This window comes from Balaenoptera musculus, chromosome 9, assembly GCF_009873245.2.
Source record: "Balaenoptera musculus isolate JJ_BM4_2016_0621 chromosome 9, mBalMus1.pri.v3, whole genome shotgun sequence".
Lineage (NCBI taxonomy): Eukaryota > Metazoa > Chordata > Mammalia > Artiodactyla > Balaenopteridae > Balaenoptera > Balaenoptera musculus.
Window position 1 is genome coordinate 72,927,690 of NC_045793.1, and position 22,633 is coordinate 72,950,322.

The following is a 22,633-nucleotide window of genomic DNA, read 5'->3' on the forward strand; positions in this document are numbered from 1 at the left end:
ATTAATGGCAGAAGATGTAAAAAGCCTAATAGGGGAGTAAATAATCAAATCAGGGGTAATTTTTAAAAATGAGTGAGAGTAAGGACCCACTACAGCAAGGAAAAAGCAAAAATATTAAATACCATTTTTTTCAGTTGCTACTGCTACGTTTTATAAAAACTGGTCATTGACATTTATCATGGTCATTGACGTTATCGCTTTTGTGGTCTGTATGTTTTGTCAGTGCATTTAAACCCTCCAAAGAAGGCAGTGTGGTCAGTGTCTGTACAAATTAGTCAAGTCTGATGTTGTGATTGTTAAATATTTTGAATATCATCAACGTTTAAAATAACGCTTTTATAACATAATGGGAAAACAGATGCAATGGTTTGCTAAAGTGATTGATGTCAGATTTCAGAGATGGATGGAATTGGCTAGAAGGGATCCTTTAATCCCACCACACTCTTCTCTCCAAAGGCAGAGTCTGAAACTAGAGAAGTAAAAGTGCACGCCTCCATCACACAACCAGTGAATGGCAGAGCCTGGTTTCGAACACAGCTGTCTGACTTCAAGCCCAGGGCTCTTTAAACTAGATTACATACAGCCCATTTTTCTAAATGTGCATCCCCAAAAGATCTGTCGTGCCCCAGCCTTGTTTTTGTAAAGAAGGGAGTTTGAAAGCTTGACTAATTGATTAGTGGCTATCTTCTGTCAATCTGACATAATCGTACATGTTCTCTATGTAGAGAAAAAAGTTGCAATATATATGTTTTTTTAATCCGGCCATTGTCAGTAGCCCTAGTCTCCTTATTCCTATCATTTGAAGAGACCATTGTGCTTGAAGACTTCGCCGTGAGCACTCCTTTCCTGCTTGCCCTCTGCAGATACTGTTTATAGTTCACTGCACCCACTGTGTTTAGAAATGGTGGCTGTGCTGAACTTGGGCACTCCTTTTCAGCTGCCTGTGGTTTCACCACTTCTTAATACGTTAAATTTAATTAGGCTGTGGTTGCTAGCCCCTTGCTTTTTTGCTTGCCATTCTGTCGGTTAATGTTTCCCTTGTATAGGTCAGAAGGCATAGGCGGAGGGGAGAAAATGGGGAAGGGGTGGTTCCTTAGCCAGATTCAGGTCAAGCTGTCTAACCAAACGGTAGCTGATTCTACTACTGACTCAGTCTCTGTTTCCCAGCCTCTGTAGTACCAAGAGACCTTTGCAGTAATGGAAACATTTCTTCTCTCACTCCTGTGCACTGCCGTCCCTGACTTCATGCAGAGAAACATGAGGGGCAAAATAATTGTAAGCATTACAGCCTTTCACTCTAATGACCTTGACTCTGCACTGGGATGAATGTCTAATTACCAAGAATTCAGCACAGACCACATTAGCAAGGCTGATGTTTGCTTTGCACACAGACCAACATCTGTTGTATCTTTGTAGTAAGGGCTGTTGGTTAGGGGAGCTGAATCCTGCTGTTCTCTTAAAATGCATGTTTTAAACAGAAGGTGCTCTTACAACATTTTGGTCTTGAGAGTTATTGCATCATAGGTTCAGGCAAAAGACTTGTAGCCCCCAAGAAACTGAGTAACTGGTTAGATTTTGAATCTAACCTGTAAACTAACCCTAAAAATCAGAATCCATTCCCTAAATAAACCTTAACAATCAGAATGCATTTTGCTATTTTGCACATTATGATGAGCAGTCAGAGTTGACCACGTGGCAGTCTTCTCACCACTCATGGCCACTACATAGAAACAGCTTCCAAAGGGTGTCAATGTGATTGATTTTAGAAACTATGTAGATACAACCTCTAGTTTTCTTTTTTCTCCTGAACTCTGAGTGGGTAAGAAGAAGTCTGTTTTCTACAAAGCATTAGCATCTTCCCTTAATTTCAGTTTGTTAGTTTGTAATGTAAACGATAGGAAACAAAGAATTTCATGTGCCTTTTCCTTTGGAAATACCACAGCAATTTAATCAATTGTTTTCCATTAACATTTTTCTGGTTAATGTGAACAGTATAATCAAGTGTAACGTCAATTTGGGTTCAAACTATTTCTGTTTGGGGAACCATTTTCTAGTTTGCCACAGTATTGTAGAACAGGTTACCTAATTACCTAAATTACTGAGATCCTGAGCTTAGGAACCAGACCGCCTGGTTTCAACCCTCAGCTCCTCTACTTACTGCCTGTGCGACCTTGGGCAAGTTAGTTAAGCCATCTGTGCCTCAACTTTTCACATCTGCAAAATGAAAAAATTAATAGAAATACTTCCCAGGATTCTGTGTGGAATAGATGAATTTATATAAGTGAGGCACTCAGAATAGGGCCTGACACAAACTAAGTGCCATTTGCTATTCTTATTACTATTTTGAAATAGGCTTTCTAAAGTGTTAAGGCCACATTCTGTAGTTACAATAAATACCTAGAGAAGAATTTAGATTAAGTCTTGTACTCTGCCTTTATATTGCTTCTAATCTTTAATAGTAAATATCAACATACATTTAAGGATCTAATCAACTAAGTGCTTTGCCTCTGTGTAAGAATTATGGTTTATTTTTATCAGGACACTAGCAAAATACAGATTTTCTGTTCTTTTCCTATCTTTCAGGATGTTTTGTTCTTGGAAAAGATTCTAAAGAGTTTTTTTTTTTTTCCTTCAAGAAAGAATATGCTAATTGATTAAAGACTTGATCTCCAACTTTTAATGGAAGTCACCACAAATACATTTTTAAAAGCTATACCTGGATATTATATTATGCAGTATAATATATTCTAAGAATTACACATCACATTAGGGTATCACAATTCTCAGTCACATAAAGTGTAAATCTTCCTGGAAACTAGGTGAAAAATACACTGTGAGGGTCAGAAGCCTCAGAAAAGACTGCCTGAAAGGGGCTGTAACCAGAGATTTCTCTTCTCCAGGACATTTTCTCCCTGCTCCAGCCATACCTTACAATGGGCTTCTAGGGCTTCTTTAGAATCCATGAGGATGTACACCGATATATGCATAATATACACGTATCATGGGCTATAGGTGAATGTTGTAGAATTGTTTTAGGCCAAAGTGTGTTTGTTTTGAAAATAGCTCCCTATGTCTAGTTATTTAGATATCATCGTCATTCATTCAAATTGCTTCCATTCTATATGAAAACTATTCTTTAGGATAGTACCTGTTTATCAAATCCAAAGTACCAATGACTTTTTTTGGCCTGTTATCATCTTTCTCAAGCTCATGGTAACTTGATAATATCTGTCTTGAAATGTGTATCCCTCTTGCTTTTTATAACGCTGTGGTCTCCTGGATCTCTTCCTATAATTTTAAAGGCTTATTCTCTTTTGTTTTTTCTTATCTGACTTCTTCCTTCTACTCCCCAAAAGGTAGAATGCCCAATGTTTTGCTTCAAGTTCCCTGTATGTCTAGGAATTTGACCCAAATAATAGAAGGGCTTATATTCATAATTTGGGCTGATACCGAGAATATAATTATGTTAGAGAAAAGTTGGAAAACGGAGATACAAAAGGATCATCACCCATAATCCTTTTCACAAAAGATAGTGAGTGTAATGATTTTAGGATGAATATGACAATATAAAAATTCTGGCATTTAATTAACAATATAATTATATTTTGAGTAAACATTAAACCTTCATTTAAATTATGTTCCTTTTGAGGAAATTAAATTGGAATCCTTGTAAGAGTTCTAGAATTTTGACTTTGATTCTGGTTGCAAATGCCCATTGGAAAAATTCTTTGTTGTTCAGAAGCCGTCTTAGTCATACTAATCTAATGTCTCAGCTAAAAGATGTAATGGTAGAAAAATATGTATATAATGTTTTTATAGAAATGTATAGGACCTTTAAAATAGCATTTTCTCTTATATGATCACATTTAATCTCCCAAACTCTGGGAGGTAGTATTTTTTCATCCCCATTTAATGAAAGAGAAAATATAATAAAAAATCTCTGCTTATTAGTAAATGTGTAAAGTGATTGTAATTTTTAATTACTAATAATACTGACAAATCTTTTATACTATCTCATTACAAAAGTAATACTTGTTCATTATAGAAAATGTGGAAAATAAAGGAAAGTGTAAAGAATAAAATAAAAATATTTCTTAGAATCCCAGAGTATAGGTGTAATCTCTAATAATTTTGTGTATTTTCATTATCTTTCACATGTATTTTGATGCCTGCATTTTAACATCAGCACTACAAGCATTTTCCACATGTCATTAATTATTCTTTAAAACATAATTAAATTCAAATTATGAATATAAACCCGTCTATTATTTAGGTCAAATTACAATGTAATTTCTAAGAGCTACATAATGTTATTTAATCACTTCCCTAATGATGGACATTTAGCCCATTTTCAATTTCTCATTATTTTTAATATAGATCAGACTTAAGTTTGTCTTCATTAAATCTGACTCTTTCCTTAAAGAAAAAATTGTAGAAGTTGAATTATGAGTTAACAGATATGATGATTTTTTTAAGTTTCTTGATACAGACTGCCCAATTGATTTCCAGAAAATATCTTAAAAATTTATTACCCCATCAGTAACACATGCAACTCCCAATTTCAACTCACCTTTACCAATATAAAATATTCGTGTTTTTAAAAACTACTTTACCAACTGATAAGCAGGAAATGGCATATTTTTTGTTAATTTACATTTCTCTGATTACTAATAAGGTAGATATTTTTTCAAATATTTAATGGCCATTTGTATTAATTCATTCCATGTCAATTCTGAATAGTAGTTTTAAAGAACCGTTTGCATTTTTAAGAATATTTAGTTGAATACATAAATTCTTATGAATGGTTGCTTTAAATTTTTCAAAAGAGAACAGTTTTATTTTGTATTTCATCTTAACTATCCTGTATATTTTGTTCCAGTTTTACTAGGACTGTGTGCTGTAATGCCAGTTATTTTTCTGTTGTTTTTTTGTTTTTTTTTTTTTAACTCAAATCCCTTCTTAGGTATAACTCTTAAAATTGCTCCTTGCTATCCATCCCCACTGCCACTACCTTGGCTGAAGCGATTATTATTTTCCCTGCCACCTGTCTCATTGCAGTCTGGTCTTTTCTTGCCATTACTATCTTTCCCTAAAGCAAGGGTAGCATGCTGTTTCCCACTTTAATGATCTCGGCTGGTTCACGGTTGTCACACCATAAAGCCTATATTCCTTAAAAATAAATAACAGTCTGATTATTCACAGTCTGGTCCTACATTCTTCTCCTACCTCTCACTCTTATCTTTTCCTTTCTTTCTTTGATTCTTCCGATCCAGTTTTCAACTCTTCACCCCCATGCCAGTCATGATTCAACTCCACTGAAATTTTTACCATTTTCTCTACGTCATGGCTTCTGTAATTCCATGACTTATACATGCTGTTCCCTTTGGATATATTTTCTTCAAATGGATAACTGCTTTTCTTCCTTTGAACTTGTATGTTTTATACTGTGAGTTGCAGCTCATTAAAAGGTTATAAAGTCAATTTAATGGGTCAAGACTGGCATTCTGGGAATGGAATGGAATATAGTAGAAAACGTAAGAGTGTAAGTATTATTTTATGAAACTTATGTTTTAGCTGTGTGTGTGTATTGGTTGACAAAGTGAAATGTGTTTTTTGCTGTTGGTTGTTTTTTGAGGATTTTGAAATCTACTGAGCCACTGTTTAAGCACCCAGCTCATATTATTTTATCTATAAAGCCTTTCCTCTATTCCCAAGGGGCAATTAATAACTTCCTTTTCTTTATCTACATACATAGCTATGTTTTTTAGAGTACTTATCATTTTGAATGGGAGAAAAAAATCTGTATCTGTATAAAAGAACTTATCACTTTGAACTGGGGGAAATTTGTTTACAGATCTGTTTCACACGTGCCGTGTGAGCTTCTTAAGTATAAGAACCTGTCTTAATAGTATGGAATACAGCCCTTTGCAAAGAGATTCAGTGTAGATCTTCAATGCATGCTTGGCCAGATAAATGAATGAATGAAAAAAATGAACAAATTGTTGAATAGACGACATTGTCAGAGTTAGTTTAGCTTCAGCTTTGTTTTCAAATGGGAATGTGACATGTAAAACCAATTTGAACTATTTTTAGATATCTGCTACTTGGAAAGGTTTTTAAAAGTAAATTAAATCTTTTTTGATGTGAGGGTGCAGAATTGCTGCACAGATGACTGTAGAGGATTATTTGGTTGTAAGACAAATATGCATGCACAAAAGAAGATTAGTCTTCAAGCTTTTTACCCATTGGAATCTGGGGTTCTGCCAGGTATTCAGCAGCTCCTTTGGTATGTCACTTTATCACTATAGTAGCATCCATGAGCCACCATAACAACCAGTTTTTTTAAAAAAATTAAAATAATCAGTCAGATAGCTAGCTATTTGTGTATACGGAGCCAGACGTCTGGTTATTTGGAAAAGTGGATGATCAGATATTTTTTCACTTCTTATACGGAATTTTTGAGTGTACTTACAGATTGTTTTCTACTAACTCAAATGACAATCCATAGTTTAACTCATCAGTGGTATGTTATACTTTTGTCATAACTAATAAAACAGTAAATGTCAGTTAATCTCTCAGACCACCATGGAAAGTCCATACTTATTGATGGAATGAACATTGTGGTTGGATGTGCCTGGAAATAAGTTGCTGCTGATTAAATGTTCACAGCCAGCCTTGGTTCTACCGTCTCCTGTAAAATGGGGCGTGGCATACCTGTTTTACTTCTAATTCACAGAAACATTGAAGTGATTAGTTTGATACACATGATATGCCTTTATCTCCTCATAGAATCATAGCATTTAGAAACATTAATTTTTCATCCAGTAATGAAGTTAAAGGAAGTGAAATTGTCAAGTTCCTGAGAATACGGTCTTTGGAATCAGACAGATCTTGGTTTGAACCCCAATTCATGCTGTTACCTGCTCAGTCACCTTGGATAAAACTTTTTTAACTTCATTGAGCTTCCACTATCTATAAAATGAGGAATCAAAATACATAATTTCTGATATGTTGTAGGCATTATAGCATTAGAGATAATGTATAAACTAACTCCATGCCTGGCATATGGTACATTGTCACAATGGCTGATAATTTTGTTGTTGTTGCTAGAAGTAAAGAGTTAGCTTGCCTCCAACATAAATGAACTATTTCTTTATCTTTGGGGTAAATCCTACCTTCCTGTCATTTTAGATATGAATAAAATTAGAACTCCTTAATCTTGGACTGGTCTCCTAACTGAGGAGATAATGACTTGCACTTCAGAGCTCCATTCAGCTCCCAAGCCCTTCCTTCCTTCTCAGTCTCTTTCTGGCTGTGCCTCAGGGATTTAAATTACTAAATGAACTTGCCTTTAGTGTTGTTCATCTCGTATTGTTACGCAATTAAAAGAAAAAATCTTGATGATGCTGCTTCCCTCAGAAAGGCCACATCAAACGGTAGAGTTCACCAAAAATAATACACACTTCTTCCGAAGACACAAACAGTTCCTTGAAAAGGATGTCATTCTGTAATTTGTTTTGTGAATTCTATAAACCACAGAACATTTACTTACAGTAAAGTTTGACCTTTCTTCTTCTTTCTTATTATGCCTACAAAGCTCTATCTTCTCTGCTTTTGAGAAGAAATGTAAAGGCTAAAATTCTCTTCAAAGTGCTTGTGTGTGTGTGTATGTGTATTCTCAATTGGATTTTATTAGAATACTGAGTTTAATGTCTAGCCAGGGTGCTTTGGCTTTATGTAATAATATTTTATGGAATACAATCACTCGTGCAAAGACCAAAGAGAGGCTCATTTAAAACTTTACAAAAAAAGAATATTCTGTGCTCATAGGGTGATGGGAAATGCAATATGTATACTAAGCTCCACATTGTACCCCACTGAAAGCAGAGAAATCCCTATGACTGATTTGATGGTAGTAAAATCTCTTTAGGGATTTTTTTGGATAAAGAAAGTAATAACAAGAAGTGGGCACATAATTAAGTTTCCAAAGTGCACGTGTCACGAGCATCTCATTGTCCCTCTGGAGGGGAAATTTACTATTGACTTAGGTAGACATTTGTCCTGCTATGAGCCCATTTTTTTAAAAAATCAGCATTTCCGAATTCTCTAAACAATTCTCTGCTATTTGAGTTATAAGAACATTTTACTGTCATTTGTGTTCTATTTTCATTATGGCAATATTTTACAACCACCAGGTTGCTACAGAAATGAAAATAAACAAAGGTTTGGAAAGATACATGTTGCAGGGGCCTGTTCTGCCTCTCTTGCCCGTGTATGCGGACGGTGTTCTCTCTGAATGGACTTCCTTCCTCAGTTATTCAGTTGGTCTTCACCTAAGGAGCAAAGGTGAAAAATTTGTGTTCCGATATGTTTTTCCAAATTCTTCTTAAATTATTTTCATGACTTTTAAGAATAAATCGGTCTAAAAAAGACAGACAAATTAGAAAAAGGAAAGAAAAGAAAGAAGGAAGAGAGGAAAGAAGGGAGGAGGGGAGGAAGAAAGGAGGGGAGGAAGAAAGGAGGGGAGAGAGTAAAGGAGTAATAAGGTAGGCAGATGTGAGAGAGAGCGTAAAGTCTGCTGTGGAATTAGCATCTTTGTAGGTGCCCACTTAACCATAAGGAAAAACCTCATTCTACTTGGATAGCCACAGACGGTTTTGAAGGGGTTCATGAAGGAATCAGTTATTGCAGTGCATTACCCTAGGGAAGATCCTAGTCCTTTCTATTTGGGCTCAGCGTTGGTTACCTGTGACTGGGTACTTTGTTAACTGGATAGTGGCACAGCAACTGTATCTTTCCAACCCTAGCTTTTACAAATTAGGAAGAACTGATTTAGCAATACTTATAAAACTAAGGACATAAGACCATCTGTAAGTTACTGGACCCACATTTGGCATCATAATAAAATATTTCTTGAAAATCACTGTTGCAAACTTATAGTCACATTTTGGCATATTAAAATACATGGTATTTATATACTTTCATAAAATAATGACTAGAAAGGGACACATATAAACATATATACATTTCTTTCTATATTTCAAAGCAAAAGAATGTTCATTTTGATAAAATTTAAATATTAACTCTTAAATGATGTCTAAAAACTCCAAACTAATTATGTCTCCTAATTCTGGTTTGTTAATTTTTCTAAACCAAATTTCAATATAGAGTTCAACAAAAGCCAATCTCTTAATTCTATTATCACTGTGTTTTTATATGGTAATTAGATAAGAATCACTTTATCCATTTTGATAGACTAGCAATCTTATAATTTTTCCCAGCTTGCTATACTTGAGTATAGGATTTTGCCTGGGAAGCTAGCATCACTCCACATTCAGAGAAATACCAAATATAATGGTATAAATATAATAACATGACACTCACTGACAATGTCCCAAACCAGGAAGAGCTACCATTGAGAAGGATTTTTCTCCGAACTCTCAGCTCAGAGAAACATTGAGTAATATCTCAGAATTAGTCAGAACTATTACTGGTTCTATGACACATCTTAAGCAAGGAAAGTCCCTTAGTCCCTTAAAATACTCTTTTTTTTTAACAGAATTCTAAAATTAACATTGACATTTTAATGTACTAAAGCAATGTAAACTTACTAGATGTCACATTTAAAACTGTAATTAAAAGAATTAACTTTATGGACTAGGAATATATATATAATTAGATGTTATATACATATATGTGTATATATACACACATATATATGTTTAGTTAGAATATATATACTTATATTTTCCTAGTTAGAATATATTGTGTGGTATTATGATATACACACACACATTTAAATGAAGAAATATAATAAGATTTAGACCTATTACGCTAACTTTTGAAATGTGCTGTTTTTAAATAGTTTCCTTATTCTCATCAAGGATTCAGCCTTTTAAAAACACAGCATACTGTAATTAACATCTTAATGTAGCAAAATAATAATATAAACTCATTAGATGTCATATTTAGAACTCTAGTCTCTTTAAAAGTACTACTTTTACAAAATTTAAAAAATTCCGCTCTAGGAATTCAGCTCATAAATACTTTGTTCTTGCTGTGAAGTAGTTTGCTCTCGACTGTAGAGTCCAGAGTCATCAAAGGAAAGACACACCTCAGAGGTGACCTAAAAAGATAAGGGCAGATTGGTTGATATGTAGCAAAGATTTTGATCAGAAAGGATGTTGAGCTTGAGAAAATGGTTTTTCTTTTCTTTTTTTTTTTTTCAGTTTTATTGAGATACAATTGACATGTAGCATTGTATAAATTTAAGGTGTATAACATAATGTTTTGATATGTATAAATTGCAAAATGATAACCACAATAAGATTAGTTCACATCCATCACCTCACATAGTTACAATTTTCCCCCCTTGTGATGTGAACCTTTGAGATCTATTCTCTTAGCAGCTATCAAATATTCAATACAGTATAGTCACCATGCTGTACATTATATCCTCAGAACTTATTTATCTTATAAATAAGTGGTTTTTCTTATCAAATGCAAGAGAAATAGAATAAGAAGGGGAAAAAGCATCACTTCGATGTAGTACCTCTGAGACATAACAAATCATGTGAGAGCTGCATTTGACTTTAGAGACCATTTAAGTGAGTCTCCTCTCCCTGCCCACCCCTCCCCCCACCCCTGCCATTTTACAGTTGAGGACAATAATAGTCGAAGAAAGTTTACTAAGATCATACAATTAAGAGCAGTGCCAAGGATACAAACTGGATGTCTTGAGTTAGAGTCTTTCTATGCACTACAGTTGAAGCCAAAGAATTCAGTTTCAAGATGGCAGGCAGTAGAAAACATTGCAGAGTTTGGTCCCCTTCTTTGAAGACTTTTGGAGAAACCTCACTTCAATATCTATTTGTGAAATGTACAGAAACTTCAGGAAGAATGAGAGACCAAGAAAACCTGAGCTGAAAGCACAAAAAAAAATCACAGGAACTATCATTTGACATTTCATTCAACACCTATTTATTGAATATCTAACACATGCTAGGCACTCTTCTATGTCCCTGGGGTACATCTGTGAACAAAGAGGCAAACAGTTTCTTCCCTTGGGGAGCTTGCGTCTAGTAGAGAGAATTAGACAATAAAATAAACAATAAACACAATAAGTAACTCATGTATCACTTGAGAAGATAATAAGTGTTATGGGGGAAAAAAAAATCAGAATAAAAGAGTTAGGAGTGACAGAGCTGGGGAATGTCTTAATGAGAAAATTATATATGAGCAAAGATTTGATTGAGGTGGGGGAGTTAGTCATCTGAGGAAAGAGCACTGCAGGCAGAGGGAAGAGCTGTTGTTAACCCCGATGGCTGGAATGCGTCTAGCATATTTGTGAATAGAGTTCTGGCAGAGAGTGGTAAGAGATGGGCTCAGAGAGATGCTAGTCAGCCTCCTTGTGCAGAGACGTAGGTCATTTAAAAATACTTTTACCCTGAGAAATATGAGGACCTAATTAAGTATGTCAACCTGGCTGCTGTGTTGAAAGACTAGAGAGTGGGTTGGGGGTGGGGGGGTGGTTAAAAGAGGTAATAGGGTACCACTTAGGAGGCTGTAGCTGTAATCCAGGTAAGAAATGTAGACCTAGGCCAGGGTAATGATAATGGAGGTGTTCAGATGTGGTAAGTTCCTGAATAGTTTGAAAGTGTAGACAACAGTATGTCCTGATGGGTTGGACATGGGTCTGAAAGAGAGAAAGGGAGCTGCCAAAGATGGAAAACCGAATCAATAAAGAAAAAGGAAGATGGTGCAAGAGAGAAAGGAACAAAGTGTGTGTCTGTGTGTGTGTGTGTTGACTGTGTGAGGAGATGGAGGGTGAAGGTTAAGGGAGAAGAGCAGGGCTTACTCTGGTTGGTGCTGGTGGAGAACACCAGTTATACTTGGTGTGTTTAGAGCTCCCAGCACTGACCCTCTTCCACAAATGCCCGTGATAATCCCTTCCTTTGGTGCCTTCCCAGAAGGGCACTGGTCCAGTGGTGAGTGAGGTGCTGGGGGCCATCCTGAAGCCCAGCAACCACAACCGCTGCCCGGGATCTTTTTAGCAGCTTCTCTTTGATGTGCTGCCATCACCACTTCTCCAAGCATGAACTGTCATGAGGCGTTTTCCTTGGGAGCATTCTTCTCCTGCACTTTGTACACAAACAAGTACAGAGGGATGAAAAAGCATGCATGCTATAATGTGCATTTAAATTTTGTAAGAAAAATCTAAAAAGTCCTTGTAGCATTTGAAAATGTTTAATTTTATAATCTGATGCTTTTAAGCAATGACCTACAATTAAACTATAAAGAAAAATGTAGGCTTGGATTTTCACCTATAATTCATATTTGCATGATTATAATGTGCCATTATAAATTATACAGGGGATCAGAATCTGCCGTCTCAGAGGTCAAAAAGACCTCATCATTCTAAAGGACACTTTTAAATACTTTGCTTAATTGATGAGGACAGAAATAATGTAAATCGGATCATGTCACTGTCCTGCTCAAAACTTTCCAGTTTCCCTTCTCATTCAAAACGAAATCCAAAGTCCTTAAAATGGCCTATAAGGCCCTACACAAACTAGCTTTATGTCACTTTTCTGGCCTCACTTCCAACCATCTTCCCTTTTATTCACTTTGTGTCAGTCACAGTGACCTCCTTATGCCGACTTGAAGACACTGAAGACCGTCCCACTTCAGGTCCTGTGCGCTCACTATTCCCACAGGGCAGTACTCTTCTTCCAGGATTCGCTTGCCCTTCTTCCTCACTTCATACCGTGCAGTTCTCTGTTCACTGTCCCCACCTGAGAGCATCCTTCTCTGTATACCCACATCTAAATGTGCACCACCTCCCATGACTTTGTCTATGTTATTTTCCCTCTTAGTCCTTACTACACACTTGCTTATCTATTATCTGTACCCTTTCTTCTCCATTAGTATGCAAACTCCTTGAAGGCAAGAGAGCAGACTTTGTTTGCTCTTAACCCTAGCCTTGCAACAGTGCCTGGCACATTGCAGGTGGTTGGTTAAGATTTGGTGAGTGAGGAAAGTGAATGGGATGACCTTTGTCATGCTTTTATACTGTGGTCTACTCCAGTTCTGGAAACACTGGACACCACCCTTCCTCAGCCCCTGGTTTCCTCAACATCAGGCTCTTCTGGTTCTGTTTCAGACATGTAGGGCCTGGGATCTGGGATACAGACTGCTATCTGTATCTATCCTCTGCTATCTCTACCTTATATACACCACATGCTCCAGAAATATCAGACTATTTTCACAAGCTGCAATGTCCTTTCAGATGTCCGTGCCTTTGTCCTTGCTAATCCATCTGCCTGAACTGTCCTCCCTAATTTTTCTTCTTACACTGGTGTCCGAATTCACTTTTCATGTCCCTTCTTTGGGTGAACTTTCTTCATACTGCGTTCCTCCCTATTGGCTACCCACTCCCTTATGTCTCTTGGTACATTGTTTGTGCCTGAATTCGTAGCATGCTATACTGCAAAGACATGTTTCCCCTCTGCATTTCCTCCTAAGTTATGAACTCCTTGAGAGCAGAGCTTCAACTTATTCATATATTTGAATCTGGGCACAAACCCAGGGCCTCTCACATAATAGGGGCTCAATAAGTGACTTCTGAATGAATATAAAAACATTGTTGAGTAACTCTATAAGGTAAAATGCTTTGAAATGCTTTAAATTTTGAGTTGAAGGCAGTGGAGCCGAGCTTTTTGTTTTCCTTAAAGCAGGAGCAAAGCATGCTCCCCTGCACAGAGCATGCCGAAGGAGTGGGTAGCATAGCATACTGCTGACTCAGCACACGCCAAGGTGAGTCATGGGAAATCACTAGTGGAGTTCTGCTTAGGCACAGCACATGACTCAGCGTCAGTGCCACCAGTTCTTTGGCCATTGACTAGAGATGAAATAAATCCAGAGATCTGATTCTATCTGAGGAGGTTTTGAATTAGAATCACATTTCATGGAAAGAAATCCAGAATGGGATTCTTTTCTCCTTACTGTGTTTAGTGTCTAATCACATGATCTGTGTCTCCCTTTATTATTATTATTATTAGTAGTAGTAGTAGTAGTAGTATTCTTGTCTCCATTTATTTTTATAAGCTCAATGTACTCTCTCTAGCATGAGTCTTACCTGGGGAGAGGACATGCAGTAACAGAGAAGGAAGGTTGCTCTCCAAGGAGAGCATGACAATCTCCAGTGGTCAGGTGAAGATGAAACAGCACAGATGCCATTATTATTGCTTCAGTCATTTGTTTTCTTTTTTTTTTTTTAAACACCTTTATAAGAGTATAATTGCTTTACCATGGTGTGTTAGTTTCTGCTTTATTACAAAGTGAATCAGCTATACATATACATATATCCCCATATCTCCTCCCTCTTTTTTTTTTTCACACACACACACTGTATTTTATTTTTACAAGAGATAAATAGACTGACACCAAGCATTGTAAATGGATGACCACAACAGAAGCAACAATGATTGCAATTACCAAACATGAAACACACTCATACTATGTCATAATATTGACATTCAGTCCAGTAATCCTCCACTGTAACAGCTCCTTTACTTTGCAGTGAAAATTGATTTGTATATTTTTTGCCTCTGAGTCCTTGTGGGGTTTTTTTTTCTAATTATTCAAACAGAAAGTCACAAAAGTTATAATCATCCTCATCAGTTCACTCAGTCCCATGTAATTAATTTTTTTTCATCTTGATCTTTTGTTAGCACTTTTATGAGTTCATCAGTTTTCCATTAGAGTTCTGAAAATGCTTATTCATTCAGTTCAGCAGTATAGTCAGTTACCAGAAACCTGTACTTGTCAGAGTCTTTTCCATGAATTCCTTGAAGATGAAACCCTTTTATAGGAGCATATTTGCAAAAGCATCAGAGTACACCCAGAACTGTCTGTAAATGACAAAAGACTTAAAAATGACCATGGTTAAAGATTTGATGAAAGTTCATAATAATGCAATTGACAAGGAAATTTAGTTATTTCTGAGATATACATTTTAAAGTAATAACTAGAATTATGACTTATAACATTGTACCAGAACATATAAGATTTTTAGAAATTTCATGTAAAAAAACATTTATATTAACATATTTCCATACAAATAACCCAAAGAAAGTTTAGTATTAGTTGGTTTTTTTGTTTGTTTGTTTGTTTCTTTTTTATACTGCAGGTTCTTATTAGTCATCAATTTTGTACACATCAGTGTATACATGTCAGTCCCAATAGCCCAATTTAGCACACCACCATCCCCACCCCACCGCGGTTTTCCCACCTTGGTGTCCATATGTTTGTTCTCTACATCTGTGTCTCAACTTCTGACCTGCAGACTGGTTCATCTGTACCATTTTTCTAGGTTCCACATACATGCGTTAATATACGATATTTGTTTTACTCTTTCTGACGTACTTCACTCTGTATGACAGTCTCTCGATCCATCCACATCTCAACAAATGACTCAATTTCGTTCCTTTTTATGGCTGAGTAATATTCCATTGTATATATGTACCACATCTTCTTTATCCGTTTGTCTATCGATGGGCACTTAGGTTGCTTCCATGACCTGGCTATTGTAAATAGTGCTGCAATGGACATTGGGGTGCATGTGTCTTTTTCAATTATGGTTTTCTCTGGGTATATGCCCAGTAGTGGGATTGCTGGATCATATGGTAATTCTATTTTTAGTTTTTTAAGGACCCTCCATACTGTTCTCCATAGTGGCTGTATCAATTTACACCCCACCAACAGTGCAATAGGGTTCCCTTTTCTCCACACCCTCTCCAGCATTTGTTGTTTGTAGATTTTCTGATGATGCCCATTCTAACTGGTGTGAGGTGATACCTCATTGTAGTTTTGATTTGCATTTCTCTAATAATTAGTGATGTTGAGCAGCTTTTCATGTGCTTCTTGGCCATCTGTATGTCTCCTATGGAGAAATGTCTATTTAGGTCTTCTGCCCATTTTTGGATTGGGTTGTTTGTTTCTTTAATATTGAGCTGAATGAGCTGTTTATATATTTTGGAGATTAATACTTTGTCCGTTGATTCGTTTGCAAATATTTTCTCCCATTCTGAGGGTTGTCTTTTCGTCCTGTTTATGGTTTCCTTTGCTGTGCAAAAGCTTTTAAGTTTCATTAGGTCCTATTTGTTTATTTTTGTTTTTATTTCCATTACTCTAGGAGGTGGATCACAAAAGATCTTGCTGTGATTTATGTCAAAGAGTGTTCTTCCTATGTTTTCCTCTAAGAGTTTTATAGTGTCCGGTCTTACATTTAGGTCTCGAATCCATTTTGAGTTTATTTTTGTGTATGGTGTTAGGGAGTGTTCTAATTTCATTCTTTTACATGTAGCTGTCCAGTTTTCCCAGCACCACTTATTGAAGAGACTGTCTTTTCTCCATTGTATATCTTTGCCTCCTTTGTCATAGATTAGTTGACCATAGGTACGTGGGTTTATCTCTGGCCTTTCTATCTTGTTCCATGATCTATGTTTCTGTTTTTGTGCCGGTACCATATTGTCTTGATTACTGTAGCTTTGTAGTATAGTCTGAAGTCAGGGAGTCTGATTCCTCCAGCTCCGTTTTTTTTCCCTCAAGACTGCTTTGGCTATTTGGGGTCTTTTCTGTCTCCATACACATTTAAAGATGATTTGTTCTAGTTCTGTAAAAAATGCCATTGGTAATTTGATAGGGATTGCAATGAATCTGTAGATTGCTTTGGGTAGTATACTCATTTTCACAATATTGATTCTTCCAACCCAAGAACATGGTATATCTTTTCATCTGTTGGTATCATCTTTAATTTCTTTCATCAGTGTCTTATAGTTTTCTGCATACAGGTCTTTTGTCTCCCTAGGTAGGTTTATTCCTAGGTATTTTATTCTTTTTGTTGCAATGGTAAATGGGAGTGTTTCCATAATTTCTCTTTCAGATTTTTCACCATTAGTGTATAGGAATGCAAGAGATTTCTGTGCATTAATTTTGTATCCTGAAACTTTACCAAATTCATTGATTAGCTCTAGTAGTTTTCTAGTGGCATTTTTAGGATTCTCTATGTATAGTATCATGTCATCTGCAAACAGTGACCGTTTTACTTCTTCTTTTGCAATTTGCATTCCTTTTATTTCTTTTTCTTCTCTGATTGCCGTGGCTAGGACTTCCAAAACTATGTTGAATAATAGTGGTGAGAGTGGACATCCTTGTCTCATTCCTGATCTTAGAGGAAATGCTTTCAGTTCTTCACCATTGAGAATGATTTTTGCTGTGGGTTTGTCATATATGGCCTTTATTATGTTGAGGTAGGTTCCCTCTATGCCCACTTTCTGGAGAGTTTTTATCATAAATGGGTGTTGAATTTTGTCAAAAGCTTTTTCTGCATCTATTGAGATGATCATATGGTTTTTCTCCTTCAATTTGTTAATATGGTGTAGCACATTGATTGATTTGCGTATATTGAAGATAAATATATCCCTTGCACCCTGGGATAAATCCCACTTGATCGTGGTGTATGATCCTTTTAATGTGTTGTTGGATTCTGTTTGCTAGTATTTTGTTGAGGATGTTTGCATCTATATTCATCAGTGATATTGGTCTGTAATTTTCTTCTTTCGTAGTATCTTTGTCTGGTTTTGGAATCAGGGTGATGGTGGCCTCATAGAATGAGGTTGGGAGTGTTCCTTCCTCTGCAGTTTTTTGGAAGAGTTTGAGAAGGATGGGTGTTAGCTTTTCTCTAAATGTTTGATAGAATTCACCTGTGAAGCCATCTGATCCTGGACTTTTGTTTGTTGGAAGATTTTTAATCACACTTTCAATTTCATTACTTGTGATTGGTCAGTTCATATTTTCTGTTTCTTCCTGGTTCAGTCTTGGAAGGTTATACCTTTCTAAGAATTTGTCCATTTCTTCCAGGTTGTCCATTTTATTGGCATAGAGTTGCTTTTAGTAGTCTCTTAGGATGCTTTGTATTTCTGCGGTGTCTGTTGTAACTTCTCCTTTTTCATTTCTAATTTTATTGATTTGAGTCCTCTCCCTCTTTTTCTTGATGAGTCTGGCTAATGGTCTATCAATTTTGTTTATCTTGTCAAAGAACAAGCTTTTAGTTTTATTGATCTTTGCTATTGTTTCCTTTGTTTCTATTTCATTTATTTCTGCTCTGATCTTTATAATTTCTTTCCTTCTGCTAACTTTGGGTTTTGTTTGTTCTTCTTTCTCTAGTTCCTTTAGGTGTAAGGTTACATTGTTTACTTGAGATTTTTCTTGTTTCTTTAGGTAGGCTTGTATAGCTATAAACTTCCCTCTTAGAACTGCTTTTGCTGCATTCCATAGGTTTTGGATCGTCGTGTTTTCATTGTCATTTGTCTGTAGGTATTTTTTGATTTCTTCCTTGATTTCTTCAGTGACCTCTTGGTTATTTAGTAACGTATTGTTTAGCCTCCATGTGTTTGTGTTTCTTATGTTTTTTTGCCTGTAAATCATTTCTAATCTCATAGCGTTGTGGTCAGAAAAGATGCTTGATATGATTTCAATTTTCTTAAATTTACTGAGGCTTGATTTGTGACCCAAGATGTGATCTATCCTGGAGAATGTTCCGTGCGCACTTGAGAAGAAAGTGTAATCTGCTGTTTTTGGATGCAATGTCCTGTAAATATCAATTAAATCTATCTGGTCTATTGTGTCATTTAAAGCTTGTGTTTCCTTATTTATTTTCATTTTGGATGATCTGTCCATTGGTGTAAGTGAGGTGTTAAAGTCCCACACTATTATTGTGTTACTGTCGATTTCCTCTTTTAGAGATGTTAGCAGTTGCCTTATGTATTGAGGTGCTCCTATGTTGGGTGCATATATATTTATAATTGTTATATCTTCTTCTTGGATTGATCCCTTGATCATTATGTAGTGTACTTCCTTGTCTCTTGTAACATTCTTTATTTTAAAGTCTATTTTATCTGATATGAGTATTGCTACTCCAGCTTTCTTTTGATTTCCATTTTCATGGAATATCTTTTTCCATCCCCTCACTTTCAGTCTGGATGTGTCCCTAGGTCTGAAGTGGGTCTCTTGTAGACAGCATATATATGGGTCTTGCTTTTGTATGCATTCAGCGAGCCTGTGTCTTTTGGTTGGAGCATTTAATCCATTCACGTTTAAGGTAATTATCGATATGTATGTTCCTATGACCATTTTCTTAATTGTTTTGGGTTTGTTTTTGTAGGTCGTTTTCTTCTCTTGTGTTTCCCACTTAGAAACGTTCCTTTAGCATTTGTTGTAGGGCTGGTTTGGTGGTGCTGAATTCTCTTAGCTTTTGCTTGTCTGTAAAGCTTTTGATTTCTCTATCGAATCTGAATGAGATCCTTGCTGGGTAGAGTAATCTTGGTTGTAGGTTCTTCCCTTTCATCACTTTAAGTCTATCATGCCACTCCCTTCTGGCTTGTAGAGTTTCTGCTGAGAAATCAGTTGTTAACCTTATGGGAGTTCCCTTGTATGTTATTTGTCATTTTTCCCTTGCTGCTTTCTATAATTTTTCTTTGCCTGTAGTTTTTGTCAATTTGATTACTATGTGTCTCGGCGTGTTTCTCCTTGGGTTTATCCTGTATGGAACTCGCTGTGCTTCCTGGACTTGGGTGGCTATTTCCTTTCCCATGTTAGGGAAGTTTTCAACTATAATCTCTTCAGATATTTTCTCGGGTCCTTTCTCTCTCTCTTCTCCTTCTGGGACCCCTATAATGCGAATGTTGTTGCGTTTAATGTTGTCCCAGAGGTCTTTTAGGCTGTCTTCGTTTCTTTTCATTCTTTTTTCTTTAGTCTTTTCCGCAGCAGTGAATTCCATCATTCTGTCTTCCAGGTCACTTATCCATTCTTCTGCCTCAGTAATTCTGCTATTGATTCCTTCTAGTGTAGTTTTTATTTCAGTTAGTGTATTGTTCATCTGTTTGTTTGTTCTTTAATTCTTCTAGGTCTTTGTTAAACATTTCTTGAATCTTCTCTATCTTTGCCTCCATTCTTTTTCCAAGGTCCTGGATCATCTTCACTATCATTATTCTGAATTCTTTTTCTGGAAGGTTGCCTATCTCCACTTCATTTAGTTGTTTTTCTGTGGTTTTATCTTGTTCCTTCATCTGGTATATAGCCCTCTGCCTTTTCATCTTGTCTATCTTTCTGTGAATGTGGTTTTTGTTCCACAGGCTACAGGATTGTAGTTCTTCTTGCTTCTGCTGTCTGCCATCTGGTGGATGAGGCTATCTAAGAGGCTTGATGGGAGGGACTGGTGGTGGGTAGAGGTGACTGTTGCTCTGGTGGGCAGAGGTCAGTAAAACTTTAATCCACTTGACTGTTGATGGGTGGGGCTGGGTTCCCTCCCTATTGGTTTTTGGCCTGAGGCAACCCAACACTGGAGCCTACCCTGGGCTCTTTGGTGGGCCTAATGACAGACTCTTGGAGTGCTCACACCAAGGAGTACTTCCCAGAACTTATGCTGCCAGTGTCCTTGTCCCCATGGTGAGACAGAGCCACTCCCCGCCTCTGCATGAGATTCTCCAACACTAACAGGTAGGCCTGGTTCAATCTCCCCTGGGGTCACTGCTCCTTCCCCTGGGTCCCGATGCACACCCTACTTTGTGTGTGCCCTCCAAGAGTGGAGTCTCTGTTTTCCCCAGTCCTGTCTAAGGCCTGCAATCAATTCCCACTAGGCTTGAAAGTCTGATTATCTAGGAATTCCTCCTCCAGTTGCCAGACCCCCAGGTTGGGAAGCCTGACGTGGGGCTCAGGACCTTCACTCCAGTGGGTGGACTTCTGTGGTATAAGTGTTCGCCAGTCTGTGAGTCACCCACCCACCATTTATGGGATTTGATTTTACTGTGATTGCGCCCCTCCTACCATCTCATTATGGCTTCTCCTGTGTCTTTGGATGTGGGGTATCTTTTTTGGTGAGTTCCAGTGTCTTTCTGTCGATGATTGTCCAGCAGCTAGTTGTGATTCTCCAGTCATTTGCTTTCTAGCAAAGAAATACATGTACAGATCCTCAGTGGGCCCTCTTTATCATTCTCCTATGATATATATACTACTTTGGTCCTATGCCTCTCTATTTCTTTGATTTACTTCCTTGCTTTGTAGAAGTACATTCTCAAATGAATTATTCAGAAAGAGTACGGTGGAATTAAACTTCTGAGTCCTTACATGTCTTGAAGTATGTTTAAGTAACATACTTTAATCCTAGTATGTAATGGCTGGAAGTAGAATTAAAGATTAAAAATAATTTTCCCTCAAAATGTAAGGACATTCAGTGTTGCTGATTAGGAGTTTAATGCCAATCTCATTCTTCATCTCTTTTTGAGGACGACTTTTTTTTTAAGGATCTCTGGGGATTTGAAGTTTCATGAGAATATGTCTAAGTGTGTATATGTTGTTATACGTAGAGCTTGGCACTGGTTAGACTTATCACATCAGGAGACTTGAGTCATTCTTCAGTTCCTAAAATTATCTCCTGCTACTAGTTGAAAATTTTCCCCTCTCTCTTTCTCAGGATTCTCACGGACCCTATTATTCAAATACAAGACTCTGTATTGATCATTTATGTCTGTTTTCCCACTTATCATTTTATATTTTATCTGCTTCCTTTTATAAGGGACTACTTCAATTTTTACTTTTTCAGATACCTTACTAATTTATGCAGTTGCAGTTTTATCTTTAAGTGCTTCCCTTGTTCTTTAATTGTTCTTTTTCATAACAGCATATCTGCGTTTTAGATAAAATGATTTCTTGAATCTCTTTGAGATGATTATTTCTGTTCCTGAACTATCTCTGTTTTGTCCAGAGTTGTTTATGTTTATTTTAAACTTGTTTTTCTTCATAATACTGTGTCTCCTTATATATGCTGGGATATTCCTAACTTGCCATTGATATTTATGAAAGTAGTAACTGGTATCAGTTTTCCCTGTGGTTGTGTAAATGGGTCAACTGGGAGCTCTGTGTCAGCCACTGTGGGTTAGAGTGTATGGACCGCCAAATCCCACTTAGGGTTAGCATTCCAGAAGATGGCTCATGGTCTCTGTATCTCCCTAAATGACTGTACATGGGGGACAGTATACACATTAGAGGGCTTGGCTTTCTCCAGACACATCCTTTTCTTAAGAAAGAATCATCTAAATGTTTTGTCTGGGTTGCTGGCATAGAGGAAAGGTAATTAAGGTGTTGAGCTATAGTCCTGGTCTTCTTAACCAGCTAACATTTTTAAATTTCTTGTTTTCAGTCCTGCCTCTTTTTCCTTCACCATACCTGTTTCTTCAGTGGGGTTCCATTGGGTAGAGTGCCTCCCATCTCTTCTGTGGTGGCCTTCTTTTTGTTTCCTTCTTTTAATATGCACCCAATTTCCCTTTTCTGGAAATTTACTTAAAATATCTGTTTGTTGACAACTCTCACATCCTCACTTTTTGTTATATATCTATTCACTTTTTTGGATTCTGATACTTGGTAGCATTTTATTTTAAAATACTATTGGACTTACAGAAAAGTTGTAAGAATAGCACAGAGTTCCTGTATGCCCTACACCCAGCTTCCCCTCATGTTAAAACTTACATGACCACAGCACAATTATCAAAATTAAGAAATTAATATTTGTATAATA

General features: G+C 36.7%; 1 protein-coding gene across 1 annotated transcript in view; it reads left to right on the forward strand.

Annotated features, from left to right (window-relative positions):
* The window catches only part of HDAC9 (histone deacetylase 9), a 575,085-nt gene that overhangs the window by 388,425 nt on the left and 164,027 nt on the right, over positions 1-22,633 (forward strand). The window lies entirely within an intron of this gene.